The sequence below is a fragment of the Phacochoerus africanus genome, chromosome 13, assembly GCF_016906955.1.
Source record: "Phacochoerus africanus isolate WHEZ1 chromosome 13, ROS_Pafr_v1, whole genome shotgun sequence".
Classification (NCBI taxonomy): domain Eukaryota; kingdom Metazoa; phylum Chordata; class Mammalia; order Artiodactyla; family Suidae; genus Phacochoerus; species Phacochoerus africanus.
In genome coordinates, this window is record NC_062556.1 from 41,947,917 (window position 1) to 41,961,469 (window position 13,553).

Consider the following 13,553-nt stretch of genomic DNA (forward strand, 5'->3'; position numbering starts at 1 on the left):
TTGCTAGTTGACATGTTTAACTGCCACAAATACATGCATATTGAGAGAAAACGGAAAACTCCTGGGTAGTTATTGCTCAGAGCAGCAGAAATTGTCAGAGTATCACTATTTTTTGACTCATTCTCTAAACCCCAATTGCCAAGAGGGCCTTAACCTTTCCCTCAGCTTGACCAAACTTTGGACAGGATTCTCCTGTCTCTAGAGTCCTGACCTCACTTTCCTTAGAGTATCTACTTAAAAAAAAATTGTCACTGCAAATCACAAGTTCTCTGTTCTTTTGATATGTATTTTATTAAGTGTCTTGCCAATGTTGCAACCCTGGGGCTTTCTTTCTGAAGGAGCTGGGAGCCATCTCTTTGAAATACAATTATCAAGAAAGGTAACATCCTTATCTCCTGGTCTTTGTGGGAGGGTAGGAGTTTAACTTTGTATGGCACCTTGCTTCAAGTTGTAAAATAACCTCTTGTCTGGAAGAGAGACAATTTACTTGACATTTAGGTAAGGCCAATTTGCAAAAGTAAATTTTTGTTTTGATTCCCTCCACTCACTCCAGGTCTTAAAAACTCTCCCACCTTTGTTTTAGTGAAGTAGAGTTCAGCCTCAGTCTGGTGTCTCCTCTAACTGCAATGGTTTAAAATAAAGTCTTCCTTTTCTGTTTGTTTAATACAAGTTTTGATTTGACAAGGATCAGATGAAACCTGTACATGCAGAGGGTCATATTACAAGAAATTAAATTAATTTATAATGAGAAATAAAATTACATGCCCACTGCTCTAGAAAGAGAATTATCTTCATGCTTTTAAGTATACCTACTTTCACTTTATAGATAGGCACTATCTTTATCTTAGTCTTTCTGTTATAAAAGTTTTGTGAGGGATGACAGTCAGTGCCTTGCTCAAAATTTGTGCAGAGGGAATTCCTATTGTGGCTTATTGGATTGTGAACCCAACATTGTGTCCATGAGGAAGGGGATTCAATTCCTGGCCTCACTTAGTGGGTTAAGGATCTGGCATTGCCACAAGATGTAGCATAGGTCACAGATATGGATTGGATCTGGTGTGGCTGTGGCTGTGGTACAGGCCTGCAGTTGCAGCTCTGATTTGACCCCTAACCTGGGAACTTACATAAGCCACAGGTGCAGCCATAAAAAAGAATGAAAGAAAAGAAAGAAGGAAAGAAAGAGAGAGAGAGAGTGAGAGGGAGGGAGGGAGGGAGAGAGGGAGGAAAGAAAAGAAAAGAAAAGAAAAGAAAAGAAAAGAAAAGAAAAGAAAAGAAAAGAAAAGAAAAGAAAAGAAAAGAAAAGAAAAGAAAAGAAAAGAAGGAAAGAAAGAAAAGAAAAGAAGGAAAGAAATAAAAGAAAGTTAGTTGCGTAGAAATGTCTGACCCAGGGAGATTCATTCCCCAAACATTGTTGTGACAGTTAAATGACATCACTTTTATTCATCCATCCATCTATTCATTCAACTACTAGTCATTGAACATCTATTAGTATGTATCAGGAAGTTTTCTTGCCACCAAAGGCACAGGACCAAGAACACAAAGGTGAACAAGACAAAGTGTCTGGCCTCCTTGATCTCATGTATATTAGCTAAATATTTAACTAAAACAGAATATATTTTCACAGTAAGCAAGACCTTACTTTGAATGGCTTCAATATCAGTTACAAGAAAAAAAATAGCAAGAAAAAAACAGAGAGAAAATGGCCAGATAGGTGGGAGGGTTTTCCAGAAGATTTAGTGTCTGAAAACTAAGAGCACAGAGTGTTTCTAGAAGGATGGGTTAATCACTTACCTGCACATTTCTGACCAAGTACAAATCTCTATTGGATTTGAAAAGACAAAGGTTATCTTTGAATTTGAAAGGAGGTTCTGAACCAGCACAGTACAAGTTTTAATCAAGTATGGTAATTACTTAATCAGTTATATATTTATAAAAATCTTTAATCTTTGATTTTTTAAATTTTGAGGTCATTTGATTTATAAAAATGTTTTATTCATAAAGTATAACATATATAAAATACAAAAATTTATATTTTCCTATGGATAAAACTATATACCCATGACTTTCATTATTTTCTATGCCAATATGCAACTTCTGATAAATTGTCTCTGAAAAGTAATACTTTTTCTGTTTTTTTCTTACCATTATAATGTTTTCCCTATTTTACATTTAAAAATTAAATAATTTAATATATCCTTTTTTTGTGTGCTAAAGACTGAAAGTTATGTCCCTTCAAAATTCATATTTTGAAATTCTAACCCCAATATGAGATGTTAAGAGGGGCAGAGGGGCTTTTTAAGGGTGATGAGGTCATGAGGGAGAGGCCCTCATATGTGCGATTAGTGCGTCTTTTAAGAGACCCCTGAGAGCTCCCTCACTTCCTGTGTTACATGAGGACATAGCTGAACATAACTGCCTATGAACCAAGAAATAGATTCTCTTCAGACACATAATCTGCCAGCACTTTGATCTTTGACTTCCCTACTTCCAGAACTTTAAGAAATAAAGCTCTCTTGCTTATGCCCAATATGTAATATTTTGTTATAACATCTAAAACTTAGACGTGTCTTCCTCCTTTTAAGTGATGTCTATGACATTCATTCAGGTTGTTCGGTGAGGCAGTCTTTTATTATTTTCCATTGCACATACTATAGCATTGTATGGAAATGCAAATTTTATAGGTCCATTTCATTGCTGATAGAAGTTTATATTGTCTCTAGTTTTTCACCTTGCTTTTCAAGTACCTGCTGCCTTAGTTTCGCTCTGATGCCTTCAGGATTTTGATTTCTGTATTTTATTCATCTTTCATAACTGTACATGGTTAAGAGGCTTACTCAGATATTGATTATTCCTTCAAGACCAAAAGTTAAATGTATACATTTAAGATTTCTAACTTTATTTTTGGTGCAAACATTTACGTAGTTATGCTATGTAACTACCATAATTTGGAATATTTTAAATTAAAATTATAATTTTGATAGAAAGTAAAATACAGTAATTGAAGTAAGAACTAGTAAATATTTCTTGCAATAAGTCAAATATTTAGATAAGCCATTAATCTTTCAACACAGGTGTTTATTCACTTTCTCTAGGGAAAAAAAAAAGAATGTTTTATATCTGCTACTGGACAAAAAAATAGAGCTTAGATTCTAAAGGAGAATATAGAAAAATACACACATAAAATAACTGAATGATTTTATATATTAATATTCTTTAAGTAACCAAGGTATTTTGGGTGAAAAAGTCAAGGTGGAGGGCAGAAAAAAGGCAGAAGGGTGACATTGGCAGTTCTTACATTGGAGTGTAATTGCCTGGGCTCAAACCAGAGTTTATTTCTGTCAGCTGTGTGACACTGGGAAAAACACCTTAAATGTCTTCTATCTCAGCATCCTAGTCCTTCAAGAGAACCTAACTGATGGCATTTATGTAAAGATTAAATAAAAATACATAGCAGTGCTCAGTAAAGGGCAAGCTTTTAATAATTTCAGTTGTTACATAAAAAAAAGGTCTGTATGATCTCTCATGATTAGTTATTAAAGATGAGACATTAAGAATTGTAAACAGGATAACAAAGTATTGTAAGATATATCAGCACCCTCAAAACTTAAATTCCTCTCCCAAACACTTATAATTAGTTGAGCAAGTACTATATATCCAGAATTGTATGATTTTTTTTCCCTTGCAGAAGAGTCTCATTGAGTAGAGAAAATAATTAGGCCAAAATAATTTCAAAATCAGAATGATACATTCAATTTCTTCCTTTTGCTTTACTAAGAATATCTTTACAGATGCAGTGAGGCAAGGTTGACAATGCAGAAATGTTTTCCTGTAACAATATTAAACCTGCATTAAGAAAACATTAATGAAATGAAAACAATGGAAATATCTAATATTTTTATGTCTCAAGCTAAATAACTGCACGATTGTGATAAAAAATTTATAATATATCTTTGATGTTTACAGTTACCAAAATGTTCTTTTTCTATACATATAATTAATTATTTATATTAAACACTAGCTATTACACATAATATTCCTCTTTAAAATTCTGCAATAAAATATTAGAAATTTTCTGTATAATTTTTCTTCAAGATAGTCCAATGAAAATAGTAAACAATTCCTAATTTTTATGTACAATAGCACAGGTTAAAAAGTTTAGTGTTTTCCATATGGGTTTTAGAGCACAAATATAATGAAGACTTGGGTTTTTGAATATAGAGAGCAATCATGTGGATGGTCATTTGTAAAGTTCATTCCCCAAATGTTTTCACTTAAAACCAAAATTTACAGCCCACCTAAGTTACCTCAAAGTATTTATTTTACTACAATTTCAATATTAATACAATCTGAATCTCAACTTGTCCTAAAAAAATCTTCTCTATCCTTGTTAATGTTATCTATCAAAATATTACTAAATTTATTCCAAATTCTAATTCTTCCAATTTAAAGAGAATGTGTTTTAATTATGCAAAATAATAAAAACATGAATCAAAATTTTAATATTGCTTTACTGTTTACATATTTACCATTAATTACATAATTTAAAAAGCATGAGCTTGTGGAATAGGAAACTTTCTTTGTCTAGGTAAGGAATATGTATTTTTAGAAGAATAATAATGTATTTAAATTTCTTTTGATTTAATCATTTTGTTAAATAAATTATAATAATACTATTACTTTATAGAAATATGTATATATACTTTATAGTGTATATATATATGTACTTTGTGGAATTCATAATACATAGATACATATATATGTGTGTGTATGTATACATGTCACCAATGTCTTTGTAATATGAATTTGAACTTCTAGGCAAATTTGTTTCTGATTTTCTTTTCTAAACACTTTCAAAAATCATCAAGTTTGTAGTAGCATCTAGTAAATGTTTAAAACTAATGATTAGGGTGACTTATTTCTGCCACAATCAAATAATTTTACTTTAGGAGAAATGACTTACTAAATAATAATTCATAAAAATGAACATTTACAATTTTTCTGTGCAAAGAATTTAACACAAATATCTTGAAAATGGGAAATGGGGAAATAGATAATAAAATAATATATATTATATACATTACTTTATAAAATATCCCCAGTGATATTAAAACACATATATTTTGTGTGTACATACAGGTATGTGTGTTTATATATGATTATATATGTGAGTATATATATATATATATATATATATATATATATATAGAAAACAGTAAAGATATATATATCTTTTGTAAAAGATAAACACACATGCATTGAAGGATAGGGAGAGAGTTTGTGAAAATTTCCCCAATATTATAAAGGCATATAATATACAATATATATAATACACTCTATGTAAATCTCCAAAAAATCATAATGTAAAGTACAAATAGATAGTACAAACGTATTTTACAATATTGACCACAAGTAGACTACATTACTAAGATATTTTTCATGTAATCCTACAAAATTATCTAGTCTTAAAATACATATTTTTTTGCCTGCTTCGCAAAGAGGAAAACTCATAATCTGAATTAGTGTATTTCATTTTTTCTTTGATGGAGATAGTGATCGTCAATATTAGCTGCTCATTGAAATCATGTAGGACTCTTTGAAAAAATACTAATATCTGAATTAGAGAGATGCTGATTTGATTGGACTGGGATGAGGCCAAAACACTGAGATGTTTAAAAACTTTCCTTCATTTGACTCTTCTGTCCAGTCAAGATTGAGAATGACTGCCACAGTAGAAAATGAAAATTTTTCTAGAACTATGGCAGAATATCTCCTACTAATAATATGCCTACTTTGCAAGTTTCTAAGGTCTTTCACGCATATCTTGCATATGTGTGTGGGGAGGTGCGAGTTACATATAAATGTCTAAAACTGAGGTAGGTAGTCGTAGAAATTTAGCAGTAAGCTAACATTTAATTTTATTACTATACGACTTCAATTCCATGAACTTATTCATCAACCATTCAGCTTTCCAATAACTATGGTCATAGTCTATAAGTCATATCCTCCACAGTGTATGGTGTGTGGGGAAGGGGTAGATTTCATCAAGTAGCTGCTACCTTAGTACCTGTCTACGGCTCTTATCCCAAATGAACAAATGATGACTGAGTTAAGATCTAGGGAAAGATTAGGATTCACTGGGGGTGAGGAATTCTTGGAAGAAGGATGATTGGTATAAAAACTTGTGATAGGAAGAAGCAGAGTGTGAGGAACTACAAGGCAAATGTGACAAAAAAAAAACACGGAGAGTTAGGGACAGGTAGTATGGTGCACAACAAGGCTGTAGAGTTAAGGTACCACATACTATGGAGACTTATATGCCAATTTTTTTTTTTTTGGTCTTTTGTTCTTTCTTTAGGGCCGCACCCGTGGCATATAGTGGTTCCCGGGCTAGGGGTCTAATCGGAGCTGTAGCTGCCAGCCTATGCCAGAGCCACAGCAATGCCAGATCCGAGCCGAGTCTGCGACCTACACTACAGTGCACAGCAACGCCAAATCCTTAACCCACTGAGCAAGGCCGGGGATCGAAACCACAACCTCATGGTTCCTAGTCGGATTCTTAACCACTGAGCCACGACAGGAACTCCCCCATTTTTTTTTTTTAATCCTAAGAGCAATTTGAAGCTACTGAAATGTTTAAAGTGGAGCTATGATGCAACAGTACCTTTTTTTTTTTTTTTAAAGACATCATACTGAATGTGGTATGGAGAAATGAAAAAGATGGGTCCATGTCAAGAGTATATGTGAGAGATGACGGTGTTTTGTCCTGATTTTTTGGAAGTTGATATAAGAAAAAAAGGAGAGATTCAGGAAATAACTTTCAAATATGAAGGATGTATTTATAAATATCTTTCCTCATACTCCTCCTTCAATTACTCCATTAGCACATTCCGTCTATTGAAAAATGTATTCCAGCTATGTGATGTTGGAAATGTTACTTCATCTCTTGTGCCTCAGTTTCCTGATCTGTACAACTGAGCTAATTATGGTGTCTAACGCATAGGGGTCTTTCAAGGATTGGATAAATAATTCATACAAAGCACTTAGAAAAGAGCTGATACATCTTTAATGTTATGTAAGCATTCAATATAATGAGACCCCAGTTCTTCTAATCAGATTTCAGCCTGCAGTATCATTCCAGGGAATATGAGGATAATCTTATGAAGGAACCAGTTAAAGATTTAAATATGCTCGAGTGTATCATAATACGTCTATTTCTGAGGGTGCCCTGATTTGGGCAGCTTAAAGTACTAATACAACACCTTTGACAAATGAAAAAAATTCTTCTGTAAATAATTTTATAAATGAACATATGCTTTGTCTTATGAAAAGCCCAAGAATGATTTCATGCAATCCTGAGTCTTTTTTTTTTTAATAATATTGTATAGTAGTCCCCCTTATCTACAGCTTCTCTTTCCATGGTTTTAGTTCCTACAGTCAACCATTGTCTAAAAATATTAAATGGAAAATACCAGAAATAAACCACTCATAAGTTTTAAATTTTGTGCCCTTTTGAGCAGCAGCAAGAGGAAATCTCATGCCATCCACTCTGTCCTTCCCAAGACCCCCAATCATCAATACCAATTGCTCCTGACATCCCGTCATCAATATCGTCATGACTCAGTTATTCAGCATCTCCCAAAGAAGGTGATCCACCTTCAGGAATATCATCAGAAAGTCAATAGTAGCCTAATGCTATGTCATGATGTGTACATAATTTACTTTACTTCATCTCATCCCATAGGCATTTTATCATCTCACATTATCACAAGTAAAAGAGGGTGAGTATTGTACAATTAGAAATTTTGAGACAGAGAAAGATAGAAGCCATATTCACATTAACTTTTATTGCAGTATGTTGTAATAATTGCTCTGTTTTATTATTAGTTATGGTTGCTAATCTCTTACTGTGCCTAATTTAGAAAATAACCTTTATCATAGATATTTATGAATAGGAAAAACATAGTTTGTATAGGGTTGGGTACTATTTATAGTTTCAGGCATCTACCAGAGTTCTTAGAACATATTCCCTGCGGATAAAAGGGGACTATAATGTATACATGTAAAAAAATATATTGCAATTGTAATAGATTTTGAAGTGTTACTCTTCTAAATGCCAGCTCTTCTATAGCTACACATTGTTGACTTTTAAAGTAAAAATTACAAATGAGGTAAAATAGACAAGTATTATAGAGGCCACAGGTTGCATTTGAGTAATTAGAGAAGACATCACAGAAGATGAGGAGATAGAATAAACTAGATGAGGTGAGCTAGAATGTAAAGGTTGACTTAAATATTGACAGACATTGAAAGTTAAGGGAATCACTTGATCAAAACAATGAAAAAAATCAAGCTATGAATGTCAAAGAGTGCTTACTTTTATTGATTGTTGTAGCAACAATAAGATATGCCACTCATAATTGACCATTGCCTGTTTGTATCCACCATGAAATTTGCACCAAGACCACACTTCTTTCCAACCACATACAGACAGTCATTGCACATTGTGGAGGTACTAATGCCAGCCCGTTCTTGCAGCACATAGGGATCCCTGAACTGGAAATTTGCCTCTAGTATTCCCTATGGGCATGGCCAAACTTTTAAAGTTGAATCTATCGCTAATCTAGTCATAAATTATTCAAAACAGTAAGATGGAATAATTAGAGTTTCATATGTTCCATGTATCCTATTTTTCATGACATTTCCTTTTTTTTGTTTTCCTTTTTATAGCCACACTGAGGCATATGGAAGTTCCCAGGCCAGGGGTTGAACCTAAGCTGCAGCTGCTGGCCTACACCACAACCACAGCAACACTGTATCCAAGCCACATCTATAACTTATGCAGCAGCTTGAGGCAATTCAGGATCCTTAACCCACAGATTCAGGCTGGGGATTGAACCAGCATCCTCATTCACACTATGTCAAGTCCTTAACCCACTGAGTCAAAATGGGAGTAGCATTCCTGATATTTCTTGCATTGTACTTTATATAAAAGATCTTCCCTATGGCAGCATATCAAAATTCTACCTATCATTCAATCTTCACTGAAATCTCCAGAAATAAAATTTTGTCTTACTTACCGAGCTCCAAAGAATGCAACTAAAGTTTACCAATTTTTTAATAAAGTTTGCATTTCTTTTTATATTGTATTAAAGTAATTCAGGATTGTATCTAAGAAACTGCATTCTCTGTTAAAATAAGATTTTTTTAAATTTGATTAATTATTGCAGCACACACAACTGTGATTTGGACCTAGTGGATACTCAATAATGGGTGAATGAACCATGAAGTGATGTGGAAGAAAGAAAGAACTGATTAATTAGACAAACTAAAGCTTAGACTAACAAATTAATCTTCTTCAGTGGTTTGAAATGCAGTATTTGAAGTTACGGAATTCCTATCAGTGTCAAAACTGCTCTGTAGTAGTTTGAAAGCAAATTAAAAGATAACTCTTTAAGGAAACTTCCTCTATGATAAAATTGTATTGATTCTTGATTATATATAATTTTTAAGATGTAGACTAGTGGAGCATTAATATTAATTAATTAATAAATGCTTACAGAATTAATTTCCAACTTATTAAGTAAAATCACTATGAATAAGAAATTAGATGTTTCATTTAAGACATTACTTTGATTACAAATAGTAAAGAAAAAACCTTTTTGTTTTTAAAATTGAAAAATGTTTCTTTTCTTCCATTATTTCATATAGAGCAATTTGACTTTTTAATTTTCAGAAGAAAGGAGAAATTTCCACATTGCTAAAAAAAAGAAATTGGAATATCACTTTTCCAAGTTAACATGTTTTGAATTATACTTGAATCATAGGATTTTTCTGGCTTATTTACTTTTTGGCTACACTTGTGGCATGTGGAAGTTCCAGGGCCTGGGATAGAACCCATTCCACAGTTGCAACCTGTGGCATAGCTGCAGTAATGCAGGACACTTAACTGTCTGGACCACAAGGGAACTTTGTCCTGGCTTATTTTATATATATATATATATATATATATATATATATTTTAACTAAAGAATTAAATTGCTTTCATTTTCTAAGAAAACTTTCTATCAGAACAGAAGATGAAAATATAATTGTGCTGCTACCTTGACTAAAACAAGTGTCTAAAGGTTTAAAGGAGATGTTTTATCAAGTATAAGGTCAAGACTGACATATCAAGTGATTTATGGCCAAGAAGCATACTTCAGTACAATTTTTTTCCTATTTGGTCTCTCAGAGGTTAATTTTTCCCACATTTGAGCATAGTTAATGTTTATGTTACACATTGACCTTGAAGTGATGGATGTAGAAGCCTAGTAATTAGTAATAACTTCATTAATTAAGACTGTGCATATTTTGTTGATTGATAATTATTTCTTGGATGAATTGAGATTTCCTGAGATTCTTCCAGGTTCCACTGACTAAAAGAAAAAATATGTATGTATATGTACTTGAACATCAGGCATATATAGAAATTGAACAAGTGTGTGTTTTATCTTAACATGGAGCTTTTTTTAGGGCCACAACCATGGCAGGTGGAAGTTCCCAGGCTGGGGGTTAAATCAGAGCTACAGCTGCAGGCCTACACCACAGCCACCAAAACTTGAGATCCAAGCAGCCACATCTGTGACCCACACCTCAGCTCACAGCAATGCCAGATCCCTAACTCTGAATGAGGGAAGGAACACAACCCTTGATCTCATGGATACTAGTCAGATATGTTACCACTGAGCCATAATGGGAACTCCTATTTTTTTTTTTTTTAAATGGGAATACTAATAATTTTCCACAAATGAAGATAGTGTCTTCCATTTACTTTAACCAAAGTCTAATATGACTTGGCAATTAAATAGAAATGAATATGACAGTTTCATTCTAGGGGCTAATGGCCTATATATGATAATTAAATAAATGTGATTTGGGTTATAGATTACATACTAAAACCACTATGTATCAGGAATGCAGAGGAAAGAACGACCAGCTTTACAAAGATGGTAAAGGAAGACTTTACACAGGAAATAACGCTAGACCCAAAGATTATGTGATGAATAAGAATTCTCTAGGCAGAAAATAGAGGAAGAGTTGGCCTGGGTGGAGGCAAGAGATTGTGCAAAGTAGACTGTAAATTAACTTTGAGTTTTTCCAATATTTTAAGATATTAAGTGATCAGTCTCAGAGTGTAGTGGTAGAGGAAAGTGGCAGAGCTTACGATAACATTAGGTAAAGGATAAATATTGATAAGTTTGAATATCTTGTTAAAGACTTTGGTCTTTCTAGTGAAGTCAATAGACAATCAGATTTGTGTTTTAGAAATTTAATTTTGGTATTAGGGGAAATTAACTAAAGGGGAGATACTAAGATAATACATATCTCTCTGGTACAATAGAAAAACACATGAGATATAATTATTTAATTAGTAATGGATCTTAGTCTTTGTTGTTAATATATGTAGGGCGTAAGTAAATATAAAACAAATGCATAATATTTAGAGCGTTCTTTGGGAAAATGTGGTTAGCTTATTTCACTGCTGTAACAGCTGGTTATCGAAACAATGCTGATCAGAAGAGCAGAGCAAGATGGTGTAGGAGTAAGAGGTCAAGCTCACCCTCTCCCACAAACACATTAAAAAAAAAAAATCTACATGTAAAATGACTCACACAGAACATCAAATGAATGCTGGCAGAAGAACTTAAACCTCCAAAAAGGGTAATAAACTCTTGACATAACTGGGTGGAACAAAAGAAAAAGAGAGAGAGAAAGAATCAGGAAGGGACTAGCATTCCTGAGAGGGAGGTGTGAAGGAGAAAAGGAACCCAAAACCTGGGAAGCCACCTAATTGATGGAAAGATCAGCTGAGTCAAAGGGACCTCAAAGTTGCTGATACAAGTGCAGCAGCTAGGCTGAGAAAAGCAAAGGAGAATGAAAACTGCAAAGATCATCTGAACAATTGCACTGGACACCACAGCCTGAGAAGATTGGGCAGGGGCTGGGCACTGAGACTCAGGCTCTGGAGGTCGGTCCTGGGGAGAAGACTGGGTTTGGCAGTGTGGAGACAGCCTAAGGGGCTAAGTAGCAGTGTGCCATTGGTGGGGAAGAGTACATCACGGGCTGTGGAGGGGAACTCCATGGCAGAGGGACCTGGGAGAAAGTCTGGACCTGCAGGAGAGGCAAGGTGCCACTGTTGGGGAGGACAGGAGGAGGAGGGATGGACCACCTTAGAAAACTCCCTGCACCTGAGTGTGCACATGCCCATGGTCTCTCTTAGGGTGGGTGGCTCTGGCACAGGCTACAGGTGGTCAGAAAACTCTTACACATTTACTGGAAACTGGGAGCTTCTTGTGCAGGATAATTGTGGCCAGGCATCTCTTGTGTGGGCTAAGGGCATCAAGGGGCTAAGTGTGATGTGGTACCTCTTGCATGATATACAGGCAGCAGGGACAGACCACAGTGGTCCTCTCTGAGGCCAGAGGGAGGCATGGCTTGCCACCACTGGGGGCCTGTGAGTGGGCTCACCCTGGACTCCAGTCACCACAGGGGTTGGCAAAAAAGAAAAAAGAGGGCACAGCAACCAAGCACCATATGCTATTGCTCTCACTCCCCTGGGAATACACCAACCCTGCTGCTGCCACTGCCAAATAAATGCCCTGGGCAATACCCACACGCCTGATTTCTGTCACTGCCCAGGATCCCGCAACTAGAAGCAGCCTGTGCAGCACCTCCTATGTGGGATAAGCAAGATAGGTTGCTTCATGCAAGGTCCGCAGTTGGCTGGGGCAAACCACCACAGTTATCGCTGACTCCAGAGGTGGTCATAGCCAGCTACCACTAGGGGTACCTGAATGGGCACCACCTGAAGTTCCAATCACCTTAGAGGAGGGCATTGAAATCAAACACAAACTGTCCTTGCTCTCAATCCCCTGGGAACTCACGCACCCTGCTGCTGCTACTGCCAAATGCTCTTGTCACATTGTAGATCTGCTTAGAGCTCATTACCACTTCCCAGGGCCCTGAAACTAGGAATAGCCTGTGTGACTTTCCTTTAGGCCATTGCTGCTGTTGAGAGCCCAATGACCAGGCACTGATGGCTGGCTCTACCCATTGCCTCCATCTCCCTGAAAACACACTGAGCATCCTTGGAATAATAGCCTGCTCACACCAAAGAAAGAGACAGCAAATATTCAAACTCCCATACCAAAAATAAATAGTAACCCCCCAAAAAATACAAAGGGGTACACTTGCATAGAAGTAGCCTTATAAGACTACAGTTTAGCTTCCCCAAACTCACAGCAAAAGAAAAGCACAAGCAAGATGAAAAAACACAGAAACCATTCACAGTTAAAGCAACAGTAGAATTCACCTAAAGTAGTCAACAATGAAACAGACCTCTGCAGTCTGACAGATTTTGAGTTCAAAAGGGAGATAGTGAAAATACTGAAGGAATTGAGAGGATATGAACAGTAATGCAGATTCCCTCAAAAAGGAACTAGAAAATGTAAGGAGGAGCCAAGGAAAACTAGAAAATTCATTTGCAGAGATACAAACTGAGCTAAAGGTACTAA

The 13,553-nt window shown here is 35.2% G+C and overlaps 1 protein-coding gene across 1 annotated transcript in view; it reads right to left on the bottom strand.

Moving 5' to 3' along the window:
* Positions 1–13,553, bottom strand: part of KLHL1 (kelch like family member 1) — a 384,315-nt gene that overhangs the window by 38,766 nt on the left and 331,996 nt on the right. The window lies entirely within an intron of this gene.